Here is a 14,083-nt window from a genome sequence, read left to right on the forward strand (position 1 = left end):
AATGGGAATGCTAAGGAGCAAGAAAAACTTGGATAAAATGAACTTCCAGCTGGAAAAAATGAGGAATTCACGAGCAGTGATTGACTGAAAGGAGGAAAATAAACAGGAACAGGTGAAGGGAAAGCAGCAAATTCCATCTAAAATATAAATTCCTTATCCAAGCATCCTTTGTTTATCTTGGGCATGACAGAGTACAGATATTCCCACAAAATCCAGGCATCCAAACAGGAATTGATGAGGAGTTGCAGGCCATCACTCCTGGGAAAATGCCAGTGTGGCTCTGCATGGAATCAGAATTCCCATTCCTTGCTGGATCCAAACCAATCTCCTGCTCCCCGTGTTCACTTTGAGAGCTCCAGAGAGCAAAGTCTCCAGAGGATCCTCCGGAATTCAGGAAGTGGCTTCATCACGCAGCTAATCCTGCCAGGAGGGTGATTCCAAAGGGTTGGGATTGCTCCATGCCCACTGCCAGGGAAAATCTGGGATGCCCAAGGTGTTCCCTTGGTTTTCAGGGATCTAAAAGGCAGCACATGGGCTCCATCACCTCTCCAAGACTGACTGTGGAATTTCATCCCTGTATCCAGCAGTTTCAGGGTGGGAAATTGGATTTTCTACACTGACTTCTCATTTAGATATTTGTTCCAATTAATTTTCCATTAAAAAAAAAATTTAAAATCTGGATTTTGAGCTGTTTTGATATGAAAAACAGGGGTGTGAAATATTCCAAGAAAGTCCGGTGCTGATGTGATTCCCTGTTCCCTCACAGTCCCTTTCTCCTTGGTTTCATCCATGATGCCAAAGAGAATCCTGGAATGGTTTGGGTTGGAAGGGACCTTAAAGCCCATCCCATCCCATTCCCCTTTTCCATGGGCAGGGACACCTCCCACTGTCCCAGGCTGCTCCCAGCCCCAATGTCCAGCCTGGCCTTGGGCACTGCCAGGGATCCAGGGGCAGCCCCAGCTGCTCTGGCAATTCCAGCCCAGCCCCTCCCCACCCTCCCAGCCAGCAATTCCTTCCCAAGATCCCATTTAAACTTCCTTTCTGTCATTTGAAGCCATTCCCTGGCTCCTGTCCCTCCATCCCTTGTCCCAAGTCTCTCTCCATCTTTCCTGTAGCTCCTTCAGGTCCTGGAAGGTCACAAGGAGGTCACCTCAAAATCTCTCCAGGCTGAACATTCCCAAATAATTTCTCACACACACTGAGCCAACTCTTAGCATTACTTCCAAACTTCCGTATCTCCAAAGAAGAGCCAGCTCTGCCAAAGAGGAAAATTCCAAGCTCACAACCTGCCTCAAACCAGAAACTACCACGGAGAAAAATTCCCTGCAATCCAAGATCGGGTTTGGCTGTTTTGATGAGGAAAGGGGAGGGAAAAGAAAGGGAAAGGGGAGGGAAAAGAGCAGGGAAAGGAGAGGGAAAAGAGGAGGGAAAGGGGAAGGAAAGGGGAAGGAAAGGAGAGGGAAAAGAGAGGGAAAGGGGAGGGAAAGAGGAGGGAAGGGAGAGGGAAAAGAGGAGGGAAAAGAGGAGGGAAAAGAGGAGGGAAAGGGGAGGGAAAGGGGAGGGAAAGGGAGAGGGAAAGGGAGAGGGAAAGGGAACACCAAAAGGAGATGGAGCTGAAGGAAAATTGAGGACAATGTTCTCCATTTCTTCTCCCAGATCCAAGACTGTTCTATCCAGCACAGACATCCAGCTGCCTTTATTCGGCTTATCCTGCACAAGAATCTCGGAATTGTTTTGGTTGGAAGGATCTTCAAGTTCATCCCATTCCCACCCCTGCCATGGCCAGGGACACCTCCCACTGTCCCAGGCTGCTCCAAGCCTTATCCAACATGGCCTTGAACATTCCCAGGAATGGAGCATCCATCACTTCTCCAGGAAACCCATTCCAAGCATTTCCAGTGCCTTTAAAACAGTGCTAAAAATACGAAATCCACAGCTTTTCATTCTGCTTTTTACGCAGCAAATCGAGCGATCCGTTGCCCGAAACCCAAGAGCTTCACACTTTCCAAGGGGCTGGAATTCACACAACAGCTTTTTAAAAATATTTTGTTATTTTCTGGCACACAAAATTCCTGTTTTCATCCCCTTTTAATTGCTTATTTCCACCTCCTAATTTAATTTGCACCACTATCCAAGATTTTGATTTTTCCTTTTTTTTCCCCACCGCTCGTGTTTTGTGTTCCTGCAGCTCTGGCACCGCCTTTGGCACAGCTTTGGGCTTTGTTTCTTTCTGCTGAGATCGTCTTTGTGGCAGCCATTCCAAGGGAGCCTCGCCGTGGGCCACATTCCAAAATCTCATCCAAATGCTTCCCAACTTGGGTGGCAGGATGGGGATTAGGGTGGAAGAAAGCCAAGAAGGTGGGTGGAAATATAGGGAATTACATAGATCCAGTCTTTTCCACTCGAGTGTGCATTAATCCCTTGATCCAGAGAATAGCTGAGGTTGGAGGCACCTCTGGAGATCACCTGGATCAAGGTCCTGCTCCAAGCAGAGTCAGGTTTGGAGTAAAAGGAATTCTTGGAGATTAGAGGAAGAGCTGGCACGTCATTCAGAGAGCTTCATTTGAGTCCTGGAGAATTCCAAGAGCTTTGGCAGGGTCTTGGCATTCCCTTCCCAGTCTTGGGATGGAGATGTTGATCTGTCAGCTTCTCTCCTGAAGGGTTTGGGTGTAATCATGGAACCAACACAGGATCAGGGACTGGTTTGGGTTGGTGGGACCTGAATCCCATCCCATTCCATCTCTGCCATGGCAGGGACACCTCCCACTGTGCCAGGCTGCTCCCAGCCCCAATGTCCAGCCTGGCCTTGGGCACTGCCAGGGATCCAGGGGCAGCCACAGCTGCTCTGGGCATCCTGTGCCAGCCCCTCCCCATCCTCCCAACCAGGAATTCCTTTGCTGGTCCTAAAATCAGCTCCCACCATGCTGAGGTTGTCAGGGATAACCTGAATCCCAGGCCTTGGTTGTGTCTGCCAGCGAAGGAACTGTGCTTTAGGGAATTCGTTCTCCTGGAGGATCCGATGGTGTTGATGGATTTACTGGGAACCCAAATCAGTCTGCTCGGGGTGCTGACAGCCAAGGAAGTTTCTGGGAACTGCATTCCAGTGATAACTTGGTTTTATGGGACTGTGTTTCATACTGGCAGTTCTGGAGGGACACAGAATGCCAGGATGGGTCAGGCTGGAAGGGACCTCAGAGGGTCACTGGTGCCACTCCCTGCTCCAGCAGGGCCATCCCAGAGCCCAGGGCACAGGAGCGTGTCCAGAGGGCTCTGGAATATCCCAGGGAGGAGGCTCCAGCCCCTCTCTGGGCTCTGTTCCAGCCCGGGCCCTGCCCAGGGCAGCAGTTCTGCCTCCTGTGCAGGGCAATTGCCGGGCTCAGGCCCTGCCCGTGGCTCTGGTGCCGCTGCCGGGCCCCGGAGCAGAGCCCGGGCCCTGCCCTGAGCCCTCCCTGCAGCCAGGGACAGCCAGGCCTGAGGGCCCCTCTCAGCTGGGGCTCCTCTCGAGGCTGAGCAGCCCCGGCTCCCTCAGCCTGTGCTGGGCACGGAGATGCTCCAGCCCTTCCTCATCCTCACAGCCCTCCTCTGGACCATGTCCAGGAGCTCCCTGACCCTGCTGTCCTGAGGAGCCCAGAGCTGGACACAGGATCCCCAAGGATGAAGATTCCACAGACTCTGGGCAAACCGGACATGTGGAGTTCAAGGTGTGAATCCCATTAATTGCTGAGATCCCAGAAACCTTCCACATTCCTGTCACCCCAGCCAAAAATGATCTTCCCACCCCAAAATCCACATCTTCCCAACCTCCAGGATCCCAACCATGAGCTGAACTTCCTGTGTGACACAACCCAGCTTCTGCTCCCATTAAAAGCTCTGGGAAGCCTCGGAGAAAACCAACAAACCAACATTTCCAGCTGATATTTTCCCTGACTTTCTCAGGAATTTTCTTTTTTCCCAGCAGCAGAACAACACGATCATCTCTATTTTTGTGGTGCCCTTTTTGCTGTCACCCAAACAGCTCTCACTGAGGTCACTTTTGTCACACAAGCAGCTCCTGCAGCCCGGCTCAGATTCAATTTACACTTCTGCCGAACACCAGCCACGTGCGGCTGAGCAGTTTTGGATGTTCTTTATTCTCTTCCCACCTTAAAATCCTCCCAGGACCAGCAAAGCAGCCTCAAAGCCGAAAAATGACAATTTGAGCTCATTTGGAACTTTTTGATGCCCTCAAAGATAAATTGGCTGTAAAAATGGGGCAGGGAGTGTCTCTTGGTCTAAGAAGGTTCTGGAATGGTGGAGGAATGGGAAGAACTCATCACTGGGATCATCATCCAGAGATTCCTGCAGCACTTTTGGATTTTCAGGCAGGTTAAATAGGAAAATCCGTGGTTCTCGTGCAGCATTTCCAGCTCAGGTCTGGAGTTTTGGGTGGTGGTGACATCCCACAGAACCTGCAGTGGGAATAAGGTAAAGTACAGCTCCCAGGGTGCTGGAATTCCATGTTCTCCAGGGAATGGCTCACATCAGCATGGAAACAAACTGGGAAAAGAGGAGCACCACAGCCTGGCTGAGGTGGAGAAAGGTTCCTGCTCTTCCACGAGCCTTTTACAGGACCAGCTGCTGGCTGCAGGTTTAAACCCATCCAGGAATCTCCAGAGGAAATGGGAATGTTCATTCCAGGCATTTCCTGCAATCCTACAGGCAAATCTGAGCTTGCCAAGGAATGTTTAAATCCTATTTAAAATTTAAATAAGCAGTGGCAGAATGAGGAGCCAGATGATCTGAGGCGCAGAATCCATGGAATTCAGTCCCAGTGCCTCCCATCAGGGCTTCTCTGGGAATCAATTCCCTCATTTTCACCCTCCTCAGGAGGACAAGCCAAGTCCAGCAGGGGAGGTGGGAGGGTTGCACGTGTTCTGTGCACGAGACAAAGGCAAACTGTGCAAAAAACTTCTGTTTTCAGATGTTACAGCGACCCCAGGACCTCCAGAGACATCACAGAAGCTGGAAACACCATTCCACATCCCCTCATCCATGCCCAGATCCTGCAAAACTCTTTGGCAGAGGAGATACACGACAAAACACATGGGGCCGGGTGTGTTCAGGTGGCCAAGAAGGCCAAAGGCACCTGGGATGGATCGGGAATTGTGTGGGAGCAGGAGCAGGGAAGGGATTGTCCTGACTGTCCCCTGTGCTGGGCACCCGTGAGGGACCTCGAGGGCTGAAACTCCAGTTCTGGACACTTCGTGAGAAGAAAGACATGGAGGGGCTGGAGCGTGTCCAGGGAAGGGAATGGAGCTGGGAAGGGGCTGGAGAGTTCCTGAGGGAGCTGGAAAGGGGCTGAGCCTGGAGCAAAGGAGGCTCAGGGGGGACCTTGTGGCTCTGCACAAGTCCCTGACAGGAGGGGGCAGCCGGGGGGGTCGGGCTCTGCTGGCAGGGAACAGGGACAGGAGGAGAGGGAACGGCCTCAGGCTGGGCCAGGGCAGGCTCAGGGTGGGCAGCAGCAGGAATTTCCCCATGGAAAGGGTGCTCAGGCCTTGGCAGGGGCTGCCCAGGGAGCTTTGGAGTGCCCATCCCTGGAGGTGTCCAAGGAATTCCTGGAGGTGGCACTCAGAGCCAGGGTGAGGATTGGGCACAGCTTGGACTCAGTGATCTTGGAGCTCTTTTCCAACCTCAATGATTCCATATAAACCTCTCCAAAATCCACAAAATCTTTGGCCCTCCTCAGTGCCGTGCCCAGCCAGCCAAACAAGCCCTGCTATGGTGAAATTCCTTCTCTCCTTCCTTTCCCAAGTTCCCAGTGTTTCCATAACCACCTTTTCCCGTTTCTTTTCCTAACAACCCTCCCAGCATTTTCCCAAGGCAATAAATTAGAGCCCACAGCCTTTCCCATGGGAGACAACTCTCTCCAGGCAGGAGTGGGAATGAGAAGCTGGTGTTGACCTTTCCCTTCATTTCGATCTCCATGGGCACCGCAGAGATCCCAGATTCCTTTAAATACGGCTCCAAGAAGGAAAACAAGATGGAAAAACGAGACCACCTCCCACGAGGCTTTATTAGAGCTCCTCCAAAACCTCCAGGAGACTAAGGCTGGAGTGACCCCTCCTGCAAATAAAGCAGGAGCCTTGGGAGAGCTGGGAATGGTCTCCAGGAGAAGCAGCAGCCTGGAAAATGCTGCAAGGACAGGAAAGGCACAGCACGAAGCAACAGGAAAGACAATTTTAGGGAAAAAATCCCACAGGAAAAAGGTGTCCTTGCCTGTGGCATGGTGCCTGGAATGAGATGATTTTAAGGTCCTTCCCAATCCAAATAATTCTGGAATTCAGTGAGTTAAAATTGCCACTCATCCCATCTCCTCCCAATTTTAAGATCTGATTCCCAGGAGAATAAGACTAATTGAGGGATTAATTTCAGGCAGGGGTGGAAAGGCTACAATCAGGAGTAAATCCACCCTGGAGCAGGAATTCAAGCTCATTCCAGAAGATGGATTTTGAACCTAATGGATTCTGAGCTCCGGATAACTGGGAAGCACAGACAGATCTCCGGGAGGTCTGGATTCCATGAGCTGTGAGTGGGAGACTCCAGAAATGCCACCCTGTTTTCCTAGGAAATTGCTTCCTCCCAAGAATAAGCCAGTTCCCAGTAACAGATAACATCCCCAGCCTCTTTCCCTGTTCTATTCCCTTCATTCCATGCCAGGGGAATATGATAATATTCCAGAGAAACTTTGGAATATCAAAACCTGGTCACACATTGATAAATAAACAGGAGTGCAGAAAAAATCCAAACTGAGGGAATGTGACAGGGACAGGATTATTATTGACACCCAAACATCCAAAGAATTCCAGGGCAGCCCTTTCCTGGGAAAAGAAATCCTGACCCACTTGACCAATAATTTGGATTTTCAGTGTCTCACATGGAGGATGCCAAACCCCATCCCTGGCAGTGTCCAAGGCCAGGTTGGATGGGGCTTGGAGCAGCCTGGGACAGTGGAAGGTGTTGGGTTGGAATGGGATGGGATTTAAGGTCCTTCCAACCCAAACCATTCCAGGATTCTGTGATTCATCCTAGCTCTTTTTTTCCCCACAACCAATTTAGAGAAAAACCCCCCAAAAACTCCTGGCGATAAAAGAGGGAAGACTGGGATGACTTTTCCACCAGTCTGCAATAATTAGGGAACACTGGGAAGCCATGGGCTCCTGGTGATCAAGGTTGTATGGATTTGGGATCCGGGTTGGGATCCACCACATCAGGAGCTGCCACTTCACCTTGACCCCCGTCTCCATTTCTCCATCCCAATAAACGGCTCCGATCCTGATATCCCAGTGGGAATCCTGCCAGCAGATCCATGATAAAAGGAACCTGTGCTGATCCCAGCCTCCCACATCAAACTTTGATAACGACGGACAAACTTTGCCCAGAGCGGATCCTTTTCCCTGCTCCTGGGATCGCCAGCAAATTCCAGCATTAAATCTCTCCACAGCACAAAAACAATCCCAGAATTTTCCAACTTTTCCATGGATAACAGATGGTTTCCCTTCTCCCCCAGTCTCTTTGCAGTGCAAGGGTCCATTTTTGTCACTTTTCAAAGGACAAGGAAGTGACAGTGTCACCTCCAATCCCAGCCTGGAATGCCCGACCTTCGCTCGGCTTTCACTTCCCACATGTCCCAATGGCCACATCCAAGGTGAATTCCTTCATTTCCATGTCAAATGAGAAGACAAAAGCACATTTTATGGGAAAACAACGGTCTGAGACTGAGGTTTCTACCTCAGACAACTAAGAAAACTAAGAAATTCCAGCACGGAAAGGGATTCACATGGAATAACACCAACATTCTCCATCACTCCATTGTTTTTTCCAGAGCAGGATCTAGTTAGGAGAGGGACAAAGCGGGGGCAGAAGTGTTTTCCCAAAGGAAAACCCAAATTCCGGGATTTTGCTGGTGTCTGGGCTGCTGGGAAGCACTGGGGGTGCAGGATGGAAATTTTAATTTAAAAAATTGATTGCAGGGGCTGTTCTTATACAAATCCAGAGCTTCCCAATCCCAAGCAGAGGATGAGAATGGTCAGGATGGATTCCCACCACCTCACGGGATCAATCCATTGCTCACAGAACGATGGCGGCTGCTCCCCTCACACCTAACTGGTGTTACTGGTCAGCTCTGGGAGCCTTCCCTGGCACCCCCTTGCAGAGCTGCATTTTTGGGAATCCATTGAATTCCATGATCCTTGTGGGTTGCTTCCAACTCGGGATATTCTGGGATTCTCCAGACAAGCACTGAACCTTCCGTTACCCTCAGGCAACCCCTTGAGGTGCCAATCCTTCCCTTGTGGGTGTCCTGCCTGCTTTTCTGGATTTAAATAGACCCTGGAATGCGGATATCCCCGATTTTAGCTGCTCTGGAAATCGCTGGTGCGCAAGGCCTCTGCTAACCCAGCTTAATCTAGGCCAAGCTTTAATTGTCTCTTTTATTGCTGCAGTGAGTGACAGATCACAGTGATTATTTTAGGGATAGCAGATCCACAAACCATCCCACAATTTCCCACGGAAATGCTGGATAACCTCAGCCATCCCCCAGGTTTTGGGATGGAATTCCCATTCAGCTGCCTTAGAATCCCTGGATATTTCACTTGGAATGGACCTTCAAAGTCCACCTCGTCCAAGCCCTGCCAAGGGCAGGGATAACTCCACTGGACCAGGTTGGTTGCGATGCTGCTCCTGAAAATTCCGGTGTCTCCTTACTTTTAGAATTCCCACCTCCACTTTTTCCCTTATTTTGGAATAATTCATCATCCAACCTTCCCTTCACCTCCTCTGCTTCCTCTCCAGAGCTGCATCCACCTCATCCATGAGATGAAGCTGCCCAGAGATCCCAATAATTCTTTGGACACTCTGGGATGAGGTTTTCCCACCACTCCTTTCTCTTCCCATCATCTGGAATGACTTCGGAAGCAACAACACAGCTCCTAACAAAACATGGATGGAGGATTCTGCCAGGTTGGATGACCCGAGCCAAAGTCTGGATCTCTGGGAAGTCCTGCTGGATTTGGGAATACTCAGAACGGCGCAGCAAATCTGGAATGTGGATGCTGAACGCAGTGACTGAGCTGAAGGACATCAGCATTCCAAGGTCAATCCAGGATGGGAATTTCTCTGTCTTGGTTTTACCAGACCCAGACAAAAATCCTGGAGGCAGACAGAGGACCGGGACATCTGACAGCTCCTATTTTCCAGAGGCTCAAACAAATTGCTGGATTTAAAACCTGACCTACTTCAGTGGCTGCTTTATATTGGATTTTTTGCCCTTCAGGATTCCAGCTTTTCTTCTGGATTTTTTTCCTACCCTCAGAAAAGCATCTTTTATACCTCAAAATAAATACAAATAAAGAAACCAGCCATGCCGCTCTAATTAGGGAGTTTGCCAGATTAAATTGAAGTTATCCATTTTTTTTTCCCATGAAATATAAAGCAGGAAAATTCCAGAAAAATTGACACAAATCATTTCCGTGGCCAAGTTGTTTCACACAGAAAAATTTACAAATTAAATAAGGACAAACCTTTAAACCAAAATATTCCTGAGTATTTACAACGACCTGGCAATCACGGGCTACTGAAATGTGGAAATAATCATGGAAATAATCATGGAAATGAATTGTGCTTCATCTGAGCACCAGGAAATCCAAGGACATGAGGTTGGGACCATTCCCTCAAGGATCATCCCCTTAACTGGAGTGGGATGGGAAGGACTTTTCCCCTCTCTATTAATGCCACTGGATAACGAAAAAACCAAGCCACGACAGCAGCGATTGTGTTGGCAGGAATTCCAGTAAAACAGGAATTATCCAAACTTTCTAATTGGAAATAAATATAAATTAATCAAGATCATTATCTTTCATTAAAATCTAACTTCGCTAAAATGGCCTCCACACGTTTTGCCAAAAAACAGGGAAAATGGGAAAACTCTTGCAAATATTCCTTCCCTTCCGTGCTGAAGACAAAAGCCTTCCCAGCAGATTCCCACAAAGATTATTCCATGTGCCCTGGGAATTTTTCAAGGAGAGTTCAACCCAGTTTTCCAGCTTTGGCCCAAAGAATAATCAGAGATGCCGAGGATGGTTTGGGTCGGAAAGGACCTTCAATCTCATCCAATTCCAGCCCTTTTCCATGGGCAGGGACACCTCCCACTGTCCCAGGCTGCTCCCAGCCCCAATGTCCAGCCTGGCCTTGGGCACTGCCAGGGATCCAGGGGCAGCCCCAGCTGCTCTGGCAATTCTGGGCCAGCCAAGGATTTCTCCCCAATATCCAAGCTAAACTTAACTTCCATCCATTTGAAGCCATTCCCCCTTGTCCTATCAATCCATGCCCTTCCCAGAAAGGCTTCCAAGAGTGCCAGGGTGTTGTTTCCATAGATTTTCCAGCAGCAGCAGAAGGATTTGGGCTGAATCCGTGTCTGCAACAGGCAGCAAAACCCTTCCCTGTGCTTTCCTGAAGGAAGCTGCGGATAATTAAAGCTGAAAGGAGATCAATGGCATTGATATTTTGGGAAGTGGTTCCTGGAGAGAGATGATTGCACCTTTCCATGAACAAAGCTCATCCAAGGACTTCGACACCTTCCTTCAGACAAATCCAATCCCTACGGGAATCTGCACACCTGGATTGAACAGTTTTCCTACAAATGCACCAGCCAGCCTGGAAAAAGGACAGGTGTGACCCAGGGAATGCAGGGGAAGGAATGTGTGAGATCCTGGGAGAGGAAAATCTCTGTGCTGGACCAGTGACGGGCACTGTCATAAACGCAGAGATCCAGGGAAAGCCCCAAATCCTGCAGGAGCAGAGGAAGGAATGAAACCAGTGGGGCTCGGGGGATTTATTTTTGATGTTCTCATTCTCATCAGCTGAAGGTGGAGAAGCCAGCCAGCTCCACACTTCCCATCCCACTTTTCCAGCTTCTCCAAACATCCCTGAGCTCAACAATTCCAGCCTCGCTTCCCAAGTAAAACCCCACGAATGAAAAATGAGCAACAGTGAGAGGGGGAGAGGGGAACAAATGGATTTGGAATGCTCTTCCCGAGCCATTAATTAAATCCTGGAAGCTCCTGCAGGTGGGAGCAGATTTATTGCAGCTTCCAGAGGGTTCTGGTGCAGGGATGTTCGTTAAGGAGCGCTGGGTAATTATTCCTGAGGTCCAGGCACTTGGTGGAAACAGTAATTAAAAGTAAAGGAGAAAAGGAGCTGGAATGTGTAATTAGGGAAATGTGGGATGGGCACAGAGTGGGGATTGAAACAGCTTGGAATAGAGGAAGTTTCCTTGTCCGTGGGATGGGATTTAAGCTCCCTCCAACCAAATCATTCCACGGTTCTATGGATTATAGGGAGCAAATCATATGAGGAGCAGCTGGGGGGTCCCCAAAATAAGAAGGATGTGGAGCTGTTGGAGAAACCCAGAGGAATCCACAGAGCTGCTCCCAGGGCTGGAGCCCCTCTGCTCTGGAGCCAGGCTGGGAGAGCTGGGAATGTTCCCCTGGAGAAGGGAAGGATCCAGGGAGAGCTCCGAGCCCTTTCCAGGGCCTGAAGGGGCTCCAGGAGAGCTGCAGAGGGACTGGGGACAAGGCCTGGAGGGACAGGAGGCAGGGAATGGCTTCCCAGTGCCAGAGGGCAGGGCTGGATGGGAGATTGGGGAATTGGGAATTGCTGGCTGGGAGGGGTGGGCAGGGGCTGGGCTGGAATTGCCAGAGCAGCTGGGGCTGCCCCTGGATCCCTGGCAGTGCCCAAGGCCAGGCTGGACATTGGGGCTGGGAGCAGCCTGGGACAGTGGGAGGTGTCCCTGCCCATGGAATGGGATGGAATGAGATGGAATTTAAGGTCCCTTCCATCCCATAAATTCCATAATTCCATGATAATTAAGCACCTTACTCCAACCCCTGGTCAATATTATCCCACTCTTTACAATCCCAGAAATTCTTTATAAATCCCAGACTGCCCAGAAATCCCTGCCCAGGCAGAATCGATGCCAAGAGCGCATCCCAATTCCCTGGAATTCTGCTGTGGGAACGAGCAGGCACAGCAGGAGAGCCCTGTGCATCCAGAACATCCATTTATCATCCCTGGGCTGCTCCAGAGGCAAATCCTCATTCCCTTTAACACCGGGAAGATCCATCACATTGGAGTTCAGAGCGGGAAAAGCTCATGGAAAAGGGCCTGGAGCTCCCATCTTGGAGAGAGGAATGGAAACCCAGCCCATGGAGCCACCCAGCACAGCCAGGGATCGTTCCGGAATTCTATAAATCCATGGGATCGGCTGCAGGAATCCTCAGGGTTTGCACCATGGAAGCTTTGGAAGAACCAAATTCCCGACGCGTTTCCCTTTTCCCTATCCTGATCCAGCGCCAATAATCCCAGGAAAAGGGCTGGTGCTTCCACGATCAATTTTACTGATATCAGTGGAATTTACCGGGATAAAATGGGAATTTTGTGTAGAAAACACGGGATTTCACCATCCAAATTTAGGAACTTCCTGCAGTATTATTTAGGATTATTTCTGGTTTCATCATTTATGGGGATTTTTAACCTTGTGAGGGAATTCCTTTGGCGTTCTCCAGCTGACCCTCAGTTAAAATTCCAAATTTTTTTTGCATTTGTAGGAATAGAATCCCAGATTTCTCTTCTGCCAGAGCTAAGTGTTAAGAATATATTTCAAATAAAGTAAAAAGATAGAAAAATATTTTAAAAGTAGATCAAAACAGATTAAAAATACATTAAAAATAGATGGAAAAAAATATAAAAATATATTAAATTAAAAATATGTTTAAAGTATTAAAAATAGAAAAAAATAGGAAGATATAGAAAAAATAGGAAAATATAGAAATACATGAAAAATGTATAATAATATATTAAAATACATTAAAAATATACAAAAATTACAAAAATATACAAAAAATACAAAAATATATTCAAAGATATAAAAATATTGAAAATATATACAAATTAAAATATGAATATAAAAATACATGAAAATAGAAAATCTATTAAAATAATTAAATATATAGAGATATAAAAAGTTATAGAAATATAAAAAAATATATAAACTATATCAAAGTATTAAAATGTGTATTTTTAATATATTCAAAATATATTCAAAATATATTCAAAATAAACCATCCAGCCCAAGCAGAAGGCAGCTCATGGAATAAATTATAGCAAATCCCTGGGAATGCTGCACTTGGAATAACTCATCCAGGAGCAAATCTGGATTTACGCCTCTTGCAGTTCATTATTTCAAGATTTCGGAATATTCTGTGCAGGGTGGGAAGAAGGACATGGAGAACAGAAATCAGGGAATGAAGAGGTTGGAAAATTCCTCTGGAACCATTGAGTCCAACCATTCCCAGCACTTCCAAGGCCACCATGGCCCCAAGTGCCACATCCACAGGGATTTTAAATTCCTCCAGGAATGCGAACTCCAAACCTCCCTGGGCTGGGGAACCCTTTCCATGAAGGAATTTTCCCTGGTATCCAATGGAGGATAAATGTAGAGAGGTGCTTCTGGAGGAGCCACCCAAGGACCAGGATAAGGAGGGAGGAAAATGGGAATGTTTAACTGGATTGGAATGGCAAAGCGGGAGAGCAGGGAAGCAGAGAAATCCATGGATAAAACCAGTCTGGCTGCCAGGTCGATGCCCAAAGAATAAAACCAGCAAGGAGCTTAAAAATTCCTTTAGAATTGGGATCTGGAAGCAGGAAATAATGGATAAAAGCCTTGGAATCAGCACTGGGAAAGAAGTGCAGGAATTTAATGGTGGTGGGGAGCCTCCAGGTGCTCCTGCTCCTTTTCCCAGCTCCAGGGACACTTCCACTATTCCCAGATCGCTCCAAGTGCTCTCCTTGGGCACTGCCAGGGATCCAGGGGCAGCCCCAGCTGCTCTGGCAATTCCAGCCCAGCCCCTGCCCACCCTCCCAGCCAGCAATTCCCAATTCCCAATCTCCCATCCAGCCCTGCCCTCTGGCACTGGGAAGCCATTCCCGGGGTCCTTGGGATCCTGGGAATATCCGGGATCCTGCCAAGTGGAAACACCAACGCATTCCA

At 48.6% G+C, this 14,083-nt stretch overlaps 1 protein-coding gene across 1 annotated transcript in view; it reads right to left on the reverse strand.

Moving 5' to 3' along the window:
- Window positions 1-14,083, reverse strand: part of MDGA2 (MAM domain containing glycosylphosphatidylinositol anchor 2) — a 194,607-nt gene that overhangs the window by 155,411 nt on the left and 25,113 nt on the right. The gene's annotated exons all lie outside the window — the stretch shown is intronic.

The sequence above is a fragment of the Corvus cornix genome, chromosome 5, assembly GCF_000738735.6.
Source record: "Corvus cornix cornix isolate S_Up_H32 chromosome 5, ASM73873v5, whole genome shotgun sequence".
In the NCBI taxonomy this organism is placed as follows: Eukaryota; Metazoa; Chordata; class Aves; order Passeriformes; family Corvidae; genus Corvus; species Corvus cornix.